The sequence below is a fragment of the Bidens hawaiensis genome, unplaced genomic scaffold, assembly GCF_021521415.1.
Source record: "Bidens hawaiensis isolate Kalapana, Puna unplaced genomic scaffold, B.hawaiensis_p1.1 tig00002602_1, whole genome shotgun sequence".
NCBI classification, from domain to species: domain Eukaryota; kingdom Viridiplantae; phylum Streptophyta; class Magnoliopsida; order Asterales; family Asteraceae; genus Bidens; species Bidens hawaiensis.
This window is the reverse complement of record NW_027491141.1, coordinates 1,342,336-1,354,177: the sequence shown is the minus strand read 5'-3', so window position 1 is coordinate 1,354,177 and position 11,842 is coordinate 1,342,336.

Below are 11,842 nucleotides of genomic sequence, written 5' to 3'. Positions count from 1 at the left end.
AGGCAATCATGCCTCCAAATGTGTCTCGTCCCACAAATTCGTTGAGTAAGAACGCACAAATGTTGTGCTTCTTGTCATTAGCTAACTCAGCAACAACAGGTGCTTCTTGTACTTGTGGTTCTGCTTGAACTGGTGCTACCGGGTTCTCTTGAGCAGGTGCATCACTAACCTGTTCATCTGCCATATCTGTGAAAAACCTGAGCATTAAAAAAACGAACACAATACATTATTCTTTACATTTTTCATCAACACGTAATGAAATATGAACATTCTGTTTAAATTTATACATTCTATTCAAAATTATAAACCTTATTCGTCACTCATACCTTAAGTGTTCAATACCGAATGAGTCCACTCGTTATATGGAAAAATAACGAATGATCTCATTCGTTAACTTAACGAATGATCTGATTTGTTAAAGATAATGAATGACCACATTAGTTAATATTATCTACGAATGATCACTCATTCGGCATATAATATCATGAATGATCTTATTCTTTATCAAAAACACATAAATAGGTTCATTCATCAACTCTATACACGAATGGGATTTCCATTCGTTATACTCAACGAATATGAACAGACGGATATCCTAATTTGACTCCAAGTAGTGAAAGTCCAAATTGATTTGAACTAGGGCTGCAAACGAGCCGAGTCGAGCCGATCCAGAGTGTGCTCGAGCTCGAGCTCGAACTTAATCGAGCTAGCTCGATTTCGGCTCATTTTCTTTATCAAGCTGAAAAATCGAGCTCGAGCTCGGCTCGTTTAAAGCTCGAGCTCGTCGAGCCAGTCTCCTTTAATTTTTTTGAATTTTTTTTATTTTTTATTTTTTTAATTTTTAATATCTTATTTTACAAATTTTGATATATAAAAGACAAAAAATATAATTTTAACATACATATTATAAAAAATTAATAATTAGAAATTTATATGTTTTATTTTCGTTATTCTTTTATAAGGTTTTAGGTATCGAGTGACATATTATATGTATAAGTATGATATTATTATATATAGATATTAAAATTTTGGGTTTAATCTAATCGAGCCAACGAGCCGAGCTAACGAGTCGAGCCAAAACCGAGCCACGAGCCGAGCTGACCTTGGCTCGAGCTCGGCTCGTTCAGAATTCGAGCCGAGTCGAGCCGAGCTCATTTAGAATCGAGCTTTTTCGAGCCGAGCTATTTTCGAGCGAGTCACGAGCCGCGAGTTTTTTGAACACCCCTAATTTGAACATCAGTTAGTCAACATGCAAATCAAACACCAATTATGCAAAGACAAATAAGAAATCTAATCTATGAAATCAAACCCCTTATCTCGGAAATCAAAAATAAAACAGAAACAAAATAATTTTGGATTTTGAATATTTTCGAATTAAAAATAAAATTAAAACTAAGACAAATACGAAATCTAATATATGAAAGCAGTACATATTTTTGTGAGTTGAGTCGAGAATCATATTGATCAAGAATCCTCCATAATAGGTTTATTCTTCGGCATTATTATGATTGGTGTTAAGTTGGTCATTGATATTGTTGTCCACTTTGATCTTATAATAAACTTTCAAGTATTTCTGTGATATGCTTAAGATTCACTTAGGGCACATGATATTAGAAACCCTCAGTCTCTAATCTTATTCCAGGCTTAATTTGACTTTTACCGTATCACCCCAACTTGACTTAAACCATTATGCCAGCTGGTCAAAATATATGATTTTATAGTTCATGAGCAATCTTAGCAAATAATTCCCACTACAAGGTATACCCCCGTTATTAAGCAATACACCAAGTTTCCTTTAGTTTTAATGAGTATGCAAGAGTTCATCTGTATGGCTTACTGACATTGTATCCCCTAGGGTTCGTTTCTTATTGGTAATAAGGCGCACGCAAGAGAGGAACAATGTATGACTCGCAACGTGTTTGGTCAAGTCAGTAGTGAATTTGTATGAAGTACAATAGCGATCAAGTTTATTGACTTATAAGGGTTTGCTCTTAAAGCATTTTAATATTCATGTTTATGAATACCTTAATAATAAACTGCATAAAGACTCACAATGTCCAGAAACTTGATACATCCCATCAATTCATGATTTGTGGCCATAAGACCATACACCATTGAAGTCTTAGCCATTACCTAGACGTTTTATTTAGATTTTTTGTTTTTGGTGATCAAACAGACATAAGGCTTGAGTATGAGAGACTATTACATTTCTGCCTTCGTTACCAAGACTTTGGTAGAGACTAACACCTCTTTCAATTTGGTATATTTATGTTTATATCACATACTTTACCCTAGTTGTTTGTTTAAGACATACCAATACACCAATACAGTTAAGCACTCAGTCTTTTAAGCCTATTTTTATACTGAAATTTCAGATGAAAATGACCAATGTACATCATATTCTCTTTTTGCTTCAAAACTTATTTTGAGGAGCACAATTTTTTTTAATGTTTTTGTATTTTTGAAAATTTGAATGTTTTTGGATTTTATTTGTACATACCGAAAGCACAATATTTTTGTTTTTTCCCTTTTTCTCCCAAAAACCACAATATTAAAGAAAGAAAAGAAAAACAAAAGCTATACAAAACGGAAAATAATGATTATCCGAGCTTAGAGATATCAGCAAGAGATTTTAAATCGTTTAAATCAAGTAAAAAAGTTTAAATTTTGTTTAATAAAAAGGTCTCCCTTCTAATAATTCGTGTGCACCTTCTCCATGTCAATTAATTTCTTTTCATAGCAATCACGAATAAGGTGATAACAAATATCAGTATGTTTCGTTTTAGAGTGCTGCACAGGGTTCTTCATTATGCATATGGCAGCAGAGTTATCGATAAATATGGGAGTAGTAACAAACTTCAAACCATATTCCCGCAAGTGTTGCTGGATCCATAAAACCTGTGAACAACAACTCGAGGCTGCCACGTATTCGGCTTCTGTGGTTGAACTGGAGACTGTTGTCTGCTTCTTACACTGCCAGGAAACAAGCAGGCTTCCGAAAAATTGACAACCCGCCTTCGTAGACTTGAAGTTGATCTTGCGTACTCCGTATTCCGAATCGGAAAAAGTAGTAAGATTGAAACTATCGTCCTTGGGATACCATAACCTGATGTCAGGATTGCCCCTCAGATAGTGAAATATAAGGTTCACTGCCGCCTTGGTTTAAAAAAGCGCACCTGAGGCGAGCCGAGGCGAGAGGCGACCTAAGGCGAAAGCTTCACCGCTTTTGCCTACTCAAGGCGAGCAATGTTCAAAAGGCGAGAGTGAGGCGCTATTTTTAGGCAAAAAGCGGCATGAGGCGAAGCCGAGGCGAACCCGAAGCGAGCGCCTTTCGTACAAATGCTGTTTTTATTCATCAAAATGTTTTACAACATGTTTTTTAGGTTGTACATGTAAATAATTTATATATTGAATCATATATAACACCTATTTATTGCTACATTTAGAGTTGGGATGCTAAAAACATAAGATATATATTTAAAAAAATTATATAAAAACCTTACGCCTCATATACAAAAAGATTTCGCCTTTTGTGCTTTGCGCTTCGCGCTTCGGTTTTAGACCTCATCGCTTTTGTTCGCCTCTCGCTTTTTAAAACCAAGACCGCCGCCAGATGAGTCACTCGGGGACTCGCTTGATACATGGCACATAAAAAAACAAAAAACATTATATCAGGACGCGATGTTGTTAAGTACATTAACGAACCAATCATAGCTCGGTAAACGGTCGGATCAACGGTATCCTCCAATTCGTCTGGTGACAAATTGTGACCCACGGGAAGAGGAATAGAAGGGACTTTTCGGCTGTTATCTTGAATCGGCTTAAGACATAATTCACATACTTCGTCTGATGAATGAAAATTCCGTCTTCAGACTGCTGAACCTGCAACCCTAGAATGAAAATCAGTTCCCCCATCGAGCTCATCTCGAACTTGGTCAGCACCGAATTTTCGAAGTCCTTACATAATTTGTCGTTTGTTGAGCCAAATATAATGCTATCGACATAAATCTGGACAAGGAGCAGATCTTCTCCGACAGTCTTGTGAAAATGGTACAATCCACAGTTCCTCGTTTGACGCCACTATCCATAAGATGGTCAGCAAGCGTGCCATATAAAGCTCTTGGGGCTTGGTGTAGACCATAAAGAGCCTTGTTTAAATAGTAAACATGGTCAAGTTAGTCAGGATCTTCAAAACCAGGAGGCTGTTTCACGAACACTTCTTCATGAAGTTCCTCGTTAAGAAATGCACTCTTAATGTCCATATGATATACTTTAATATTCTGGAAGGCTGCATATGCAAGAAATATACGTATGGCTTCCAGTCTTGCAACAGGAGCATACACTTCCTTTTAATCTATGCCTTCTTACTGATGAAACCCTTGCACGACTAAACGCGCTTTATTTCTCACAATGACCCGTGGGGTCATCCTTTTTACATTTAAATATCCATTTAGTCGGGATAGGTTTCTTAATCCCTTCAGGTTTATCGGTGAGATCCCATACACCCAGTCGGATATACTGTTGCAATTCTTCTTGCATTTCCTAAACCCACGAAGAGTCTTCAAGTGCCATACAAACACTTGTCGGCTCCATTTGAGATAAGAAGCAAGTCTAGCGGGCGATACTCATTATTCCAAATGAATGCATATCAGGATACACACATAATACATTAGTATCATTTGCATTAGCAAACAGATGTCGCGTACGAGTGCCTACATCAAGATAACCAATGATGATGTCCTGAGGATGATACGTGTTAATCCGAAGTGTCAGATTTTTAGGAACAACAACATCATCACTTAAATTAGTAAGATTTTCTCCAGCAGCTATATCATCCACATTATGTGTAACGATTCCGGCAAATTCAGGTATACCCTAGCCGGAATATACCATTTATGTGTTATTTAATACTAAATATATGAATTATAATGTGTTTGTACGAGTATATAAGATTCCCAGTACGAATTATACTCGAATGTACAGTTAGTCGTATTGGAATTACGATTAACCGATGAACGGTTATTGAAACCCGAACGAATCGGGGATTACGTCATAGATGAAATATATGATGTTTAGTAAGGTTTACGAAGTATTAAGGCTTCGGGATAAGTGAATTATAGCACAGAAAAAGGATTTCGATTTATTAGTACGTCGGTACGTTAAACGAAACCTTTAACATCAAACCAAGCAAGAGACGATCGATCAAGCCGAAAAAGATGCACAATGACCGACAATATGATGTGTTGAGTCAATAAATGTCATGGTTTAAGTTTTTAAAGATTTTAAATCGGTTTTATATAAATTTTATTTTTAAGCCGAAAAACGACCGTTTTAGCCTCGTTTTAAGCCGAATTAAGTGTTTAACCGAAAAACGAACTGAACCAGATTATCCACAACATTATCCGGATTACACAATCCAAATGTGTGGCCATGGTTTGAGATGTGGGCCCCCCCCACACATACATGGACCGATCGGTCCATGATCACCCACACACACACTTCATTTTCTTTTTTCTACATTCCAACTCTCCAAATCCTCTCAACCCTTTACACATTCATCCAACCTCCTTTGATTTATACCAAGAAACCGAGGTAAAGATCGGATTATAGTCGTATTCATCGTCTTTTTCTCGAGTCATTTACAAGAAAATGAGGTTTCAAGTGAAAAATGGGTGAAAACCCGAGATGAAACCGATTCTTGCATGATCAAGTGATGTATACAAGTTATACAAGGGATCTTGGTCCAAGAAAGGAGTTAAAAGAGTCAAAAACGAATTTTTACGGTTAAAATCTTTGTTTTGATGTCTTAACTGAAACCATGAAAGAAATGGCTTGATTGTGGGTATAACTTGCTTGGTGTGGTGTTGTTGTGCTTGTAGGTGTTGTATCTAGTTGCTAGCAAAGTCTAGAAATCAAGATCTTTGCGATTTAAAGCTAGAAACACAAGGTAGTTCGGTTTTTCGTATGATTTGTAAGATTTGGAAAGATTGTGGTAGACTTAGAGTTGAGTCATGAAATTTCACAGAGATGATCTACACATGAAAATATGAGATCTGTGAAATTTTGGTAATTTTTGGATAAAGGATGAATATTTGGTGAATTTGATGCTCGGTTTTGGCTAAAAATGGTGAAAAATAGCTAAACATCATGAAAAATTCTGTAAAAATTTAGATAAGCTTTTTATAACATATAAAAGTCACACACAAAATTTCAGGTCCATTGGAGAAGTCTAAGTAGGCTTTTCGGTAAAACGAGTTCTAGGGTTTTCTAGCTCGGTTTTGGTGAAAATGGCATGAAAAATGAGTTTTTGGTTCTGTAAAAATTACTGGGAACTACATGGATGGCAAGAGTCATCTAAGAAAAATTTGGGATTTTTCTAAAGTCATTTGGTATTTTCGGCATATTTGGTGTTTAAATGACGTTTAAAAATAGATAAATAAATGTTAAATATAAAAAATAATTCTGGAAATATTTTTATAAAATTCCTTACTGTCAAAAACTGATTTGTGCAAAATTTCAAGATCCGAGACTAAACGGATATTTATTTGTGCTAAATGGAACTTAAAAACAAACTTTAAAGCTTAAAACGTGTAAACCGGCAAAGTTCGCCTAAGCGAGCTGACTGGTGTATAAAAACCTTAAAAATGGACTATTTTCTTGAAACTAAGTTAGTTAAGTAAAAATAAATCATCCGAAAATAATTCGGATGATTTGGGTAATTTTACCCGATTTAGTCGTTTCCGGTATATTAAAGATGGAAACGGGCCCCGCGGCCAAACGGGGTGTCTAAACCGAGATCTAATTTCACCACTTTAATTAAAATATCAATAACAACTACTTTCGGGTCGTATGTGGCCAAACTCATTTTTGAAAACATAAAGACGAATAACCGTGCTAGGCACGCAAAACGAGAAAACAAACTAATGATAGTTTTGACTAAAGAACTCTAAGTGATATCACAATCTAAGTCCTGAGAAGTGTATCGGGGTTAACATTGTCCCCGGATCGCGTACGGTACTGGGTTAACAGTGTCCCCGGACGTACCGGTTAACACGAATTTAAGTTATATTAATAGAAATTGTGTAGTAACGACTTAGGGATCGTATTACAGATCCGGGCCGGTAGCTGTTCACGGTATTACACCTCTGCTCACCATAAAGGTGAGTTTTCACAAGCCCCTTTTTAATGAACTGTTTTATATATTTTCCCGGGGCGGAAAGCATGTTTTTATCAAAGTGTTTAAGTACATGCCGATCGCATGGAAATGAATGTATTTATATAATGTTTATTGTACGGGAATCGTACGGTAATGTATTAAGATGGTAATTGTCTGAGTTGCTAATATTGTAAGGCCCGAAACAGTGTTCTGGGTTAACAGTGTCCCCATAGGTTATTAAATGTATTTCTGGGTTAACAGTGTCCCCAGAGGCTATTAAATGTATTTCTGGGTTAACAGTGTCCCTAGAGGTTATTAAATGTATTTCTGGGTTAACAGTGTCCCCAGAGGTTATTAAATGTGTTTCTGGGTTAACAGTGTCCCCAGAGGTTATTAAATGTGTTTCTGGGTTAACCGAGTTTTCACTTATAGGCTCAGCATAATTACATCATCAATTTATGATTATTAAAATGATTTGTCATGGTTTATTTAAATTAGTGAAACTCACCAACTATTCGTAGTTGACCCGTTTTCTTTACATGCTTTCTAGGTACACCTAAATTGGAATGAGTGATACGTGCTTGCTGATGTGTGCTATTTTGTGGAAGCTTAAGAGTCTATATTTTGTTTTAAACATGTTAACGTACTATTGGTAAAACTTATGTGATAACGCCTAGTCGGTAACGAAACTCGGAACAATGTAATTCGTTTAAATTAATGTAGTGGTGTTTTCTTTATAAGCAATGCTGTTGATATCAGATGTGTCTGTTGCATCCCGTGTACGTTTCCGCTGCGGTTACGGGGTGTTACAGAACTTGGTATCAGAGCCATTGGTTATAAAGAATTAGGATGTCTTTAAAAGATACCTAAAATATAACCAGTAGCTCAAGTGTTATAGGATCTGAATATCAACTAATAATTTATTGTGACGAGGTCTGGATGAACTTGGATGGACAAGTGAGTTATTATGGTCCGGAACATAATAACAGACTTGTCCGCACGAGGGAATTCACGGGAAGTCACGGGGGACTTTAATAGGTAAAATTGGCAACATATGTGCAAATATATGATAATATTGTGTGTGGTCAAATTGTATAAGTAAGTGTATATTAATTTGATTACGATTTACACTATGGAAAGAACTATATATTTGTTAACTTGTGTGCAGGTTAGAATGTCAAGAACACCTAGTGCATCGATGGAGGAGGACCCGGAGGAAGCCAGCTCCGGGAACTCTGGGGGCCTCCCCGTATCATCCAGCTCTGAGCCTAGCGAGGCTAGTGTTAGGAGCTCTAGCCAGTCCTCCCCTGCCAGGATTGCTAGATCTCCTACCCCACCCGCACCACAGGCCGTCCCTATCCCTCCCGGATTCGGACCCCGCCTCACGGCGCGGATCAGTATTCCGCAGGTCCCACCTACCTCGCCCCCACCCAGACCTGCTACCCGTAGGGGCGAGTCCTCCCGCTCCCAGCCCGAGCCTGTGACTCCACCTGTGTGGGGTCTCCCCAGGCAGGAGAGGGACGCGGCGGCGTGGCTACGAGTGCTCACCGAACAGGTGAATGAGCACTCCGCCGCCTTGACGGTGGGGGTACAGAGGCGGATGTACCTAGGGGATTGCATACTGGACCACCAGTATGCGATTTCGCAGCTGAAGAGGGAGTGCTTATACTCCCAGTGGATGATCGGCCGGATGGAGACGCGGATCCGTGCTGTGCTGGCTGTGATGGTGGTGTTGGTGGCGGTGTTGGTGGGTTTGGTATACCACCGTGTTTAGTTGTGTTAGGATGGGAGTAGACAGGGACCGCTTTTTGATACTCTGTGTAAGCAGTTAGTGGTGATGCTAACATAGAGTGAATCTTGGGTAGTTATAATACAACCACTGGCCCTTAGGGGGTCTCTTTTGGGGTATATCGTTATAGATACTTTTGGGTATCATTCAAGCACTGACCCGTTGTGGGTTATGTCGAGATGATGCCGACATAGGCCCTATGTAGGAAAACTTAACTTATGTAATGATGACAGGAAAAGTATGTGAACTGACAGGGATGTAATATGTACTAATGTTTGTTAATGAATGGAATGTTTGTTGTGTTTTATGATTGGAACTTGTATTAATTATATATATTTTCTTGATGTTGTGTAGAATGGCACCAAAACGTTCGGCCCAATTGTCGGAAGTGGACGTGAGCCGTTTGATTGCTCAACAGTTAGAGGCGGCGATACCGGATGTAGTATCGAGCATCGCCGCCAGTATTAACAATTCGACCAATCCAGCCCCTCCGAGCAATCAAACGACCACCAATAATGACGGGGAACAAAATGTTAATCCTCCACAGAATGATAACACGATTCCGAGTAATGACGCACCGCCTAGGGTGGTCGTTACAGACAGTAATGGCCCTATACCTACGGTAGAGACGAACCGTACCGAACCGATTCGTGCATCCAGGGGATGTTCGATCAAAGACTTTATGTTGTGCAAACCTCTAGAGTTTAGCGGGTCTGAAGGACCAAATGGGTTGGTTAAGTGGATGGAGAAAATAGAATCTGTTGTGAATATCAGCAACTGCCCCGAGGATTGTGTTGTTAAGTATGCTACCTGCACATTCACTGACCATGCCTTGACATGGTGGAACACGATAGTGCAGACCCGGGGTCAGGCGGCGACAAACCGTATGACCTGGACAGAGCTCAAGGCTCTTGTACTGGAGCATTTCTGCCCAAAAAACGAATTGCAAAAATTAGAAAATGAATTGTGGAACCTGGAGATGCAGGGGGCAGACCATTTGGGTTATACGAACCGGTTTAATGAGTTGTCGCGATTGGTACCATGGTTGGTCACCCCAGAGTCGAAGAGGGTTGAGCGTTATATTTGGGGGCTAACTCCAGTTGTAAGGAGTATAGTCAATTCTGGGGGACACCAGACGTATGAGGGTGCGGTGACGCAAGCTGGTATCGTCACGTATGACTTCGTAAGGAGCGGGTCACTGAAGGTGGCGGGAGAGTCCGCTGGGGGAAAGCGGGGTACACATGACCATAGGGTCCAGGAAAAGCAGCAAGGTAAACGTGCTAGGCCCACTGCCCAGAACTACGCCATGACTAGTTCAGGCGGAAGGCAAGAACCGCAGAAGGGAACGTTTCCTAAGTGTGGGAAATGCGGTTACCACCATGGTGGCATGTGCAAAGAAGTGGTGTGCCACCGGTGTGGCAGGATTGGGCACTACGCACCAAGTTGTAGGACAAACCTGAACAACCTGAACCGACAACCGCAACCTATCCGTGTGCAGCCATTTAGGACCCAACCAGCCCGACAACCAAACCCACAAGGAAACCAAATGGTGACCACCAGCCGTGCTTGCTATGAATGCGGCAGCACAGATCACTTCAAGAGAAACTGTCCGAAGCTGAACCAGGGAGGAAATGGGTGGCAAACCGCGGGTCAGGCATCGTCGTCCAATCCGGCGCGAGGCCGAGCATTCGTGATGGGGGCGAACGAAGCACGCCAGGACCCCAGTGTAGTGACAGGTACATTCCTCGTCTCTGATCATTACGCTTCTGTATTATTTGATACATGCGCCGATAGGAGTTTTGTTTCCGTTAAAATCCTGTCGATAGCAAACCTTCCAATTGGTGAGACCATAGAACCTTATACCGTAGAAGTCGCTAACGGTAAAACCATGATAGTTAATCGAATAGTTCGGAATTGCCCTTTTATCCTGAACGATCAATCCCTTCCGATTGACTTGTTACCGGTAGAATTGGGTAGTTTTGACGTGATAGTGGGAATGGATTGGTTAGCACGCAACAAAGTAGAAATAAACTGTGAAAAGAAAATCGTCAAGATCCGGGTGTCGGATGACGAAGAGATACTAGTGCAAGGAGAAAAGTCAGGCACCATGATACCATTTATATCCCACCTCAAGGTGTTAAAATACATACGCCAAGGATGCGTGGCGTATCTAGCAAGCTTGACGGCCACTGATTCTGAGGAGAAACGGGTGGATGATATTCCAGTGGTACGCGAATTTCCACAAGTCTTCCTAGAAGAACTTCCTGGATTACCGCCAACCCGACAGGTCGAATTCAGAATCGATCTATTACCTCAAGCTGGCCCTGTTGCTAAGGCACCCTACCGACTTGCACCATCAGAGATGCAAGAATTATCCAACCAATTGCAAGAATTGTTGGATAAAGGATTTATACGTCCTAGTTATTCCCCGTGGGGTGCACCGGTACTATTCGTGAAAAAGAAGGACGGAAGCCTTAGAATGTGCATTGATTACAGGGAGCTGAACAAGTTGACAATCAAAAATAGGTATCCTCTCCCCCGAATCGATGATCTGTTCGACCAGCTACAAGGTGCGAGCTAATTCTCAAAAATAGATCTTAGATCGGGATACCATCAGGTTAGAATCCAGGAGGAGGATATCCCAAAAACCGCATTCCGGACTCGCTACGGCCATTACGAGTTCTTAGTTATGCCCTTCGGGCTAACAAATGCGCCAGCAGTATTCATGGATCTCATGAATCGAGTCTGTAAACCCTACCTCGATAAATTCGTCATCGTGTTTATTGACGATATTTTGATATACTCGAAGAGTAAAGAAGAGCACGAGCAACACTTGAGATTAATTATAGAGCTTCTAAATCAGGAGAAGTTGTTTGCAAAATTCTCCAAGTGTAACT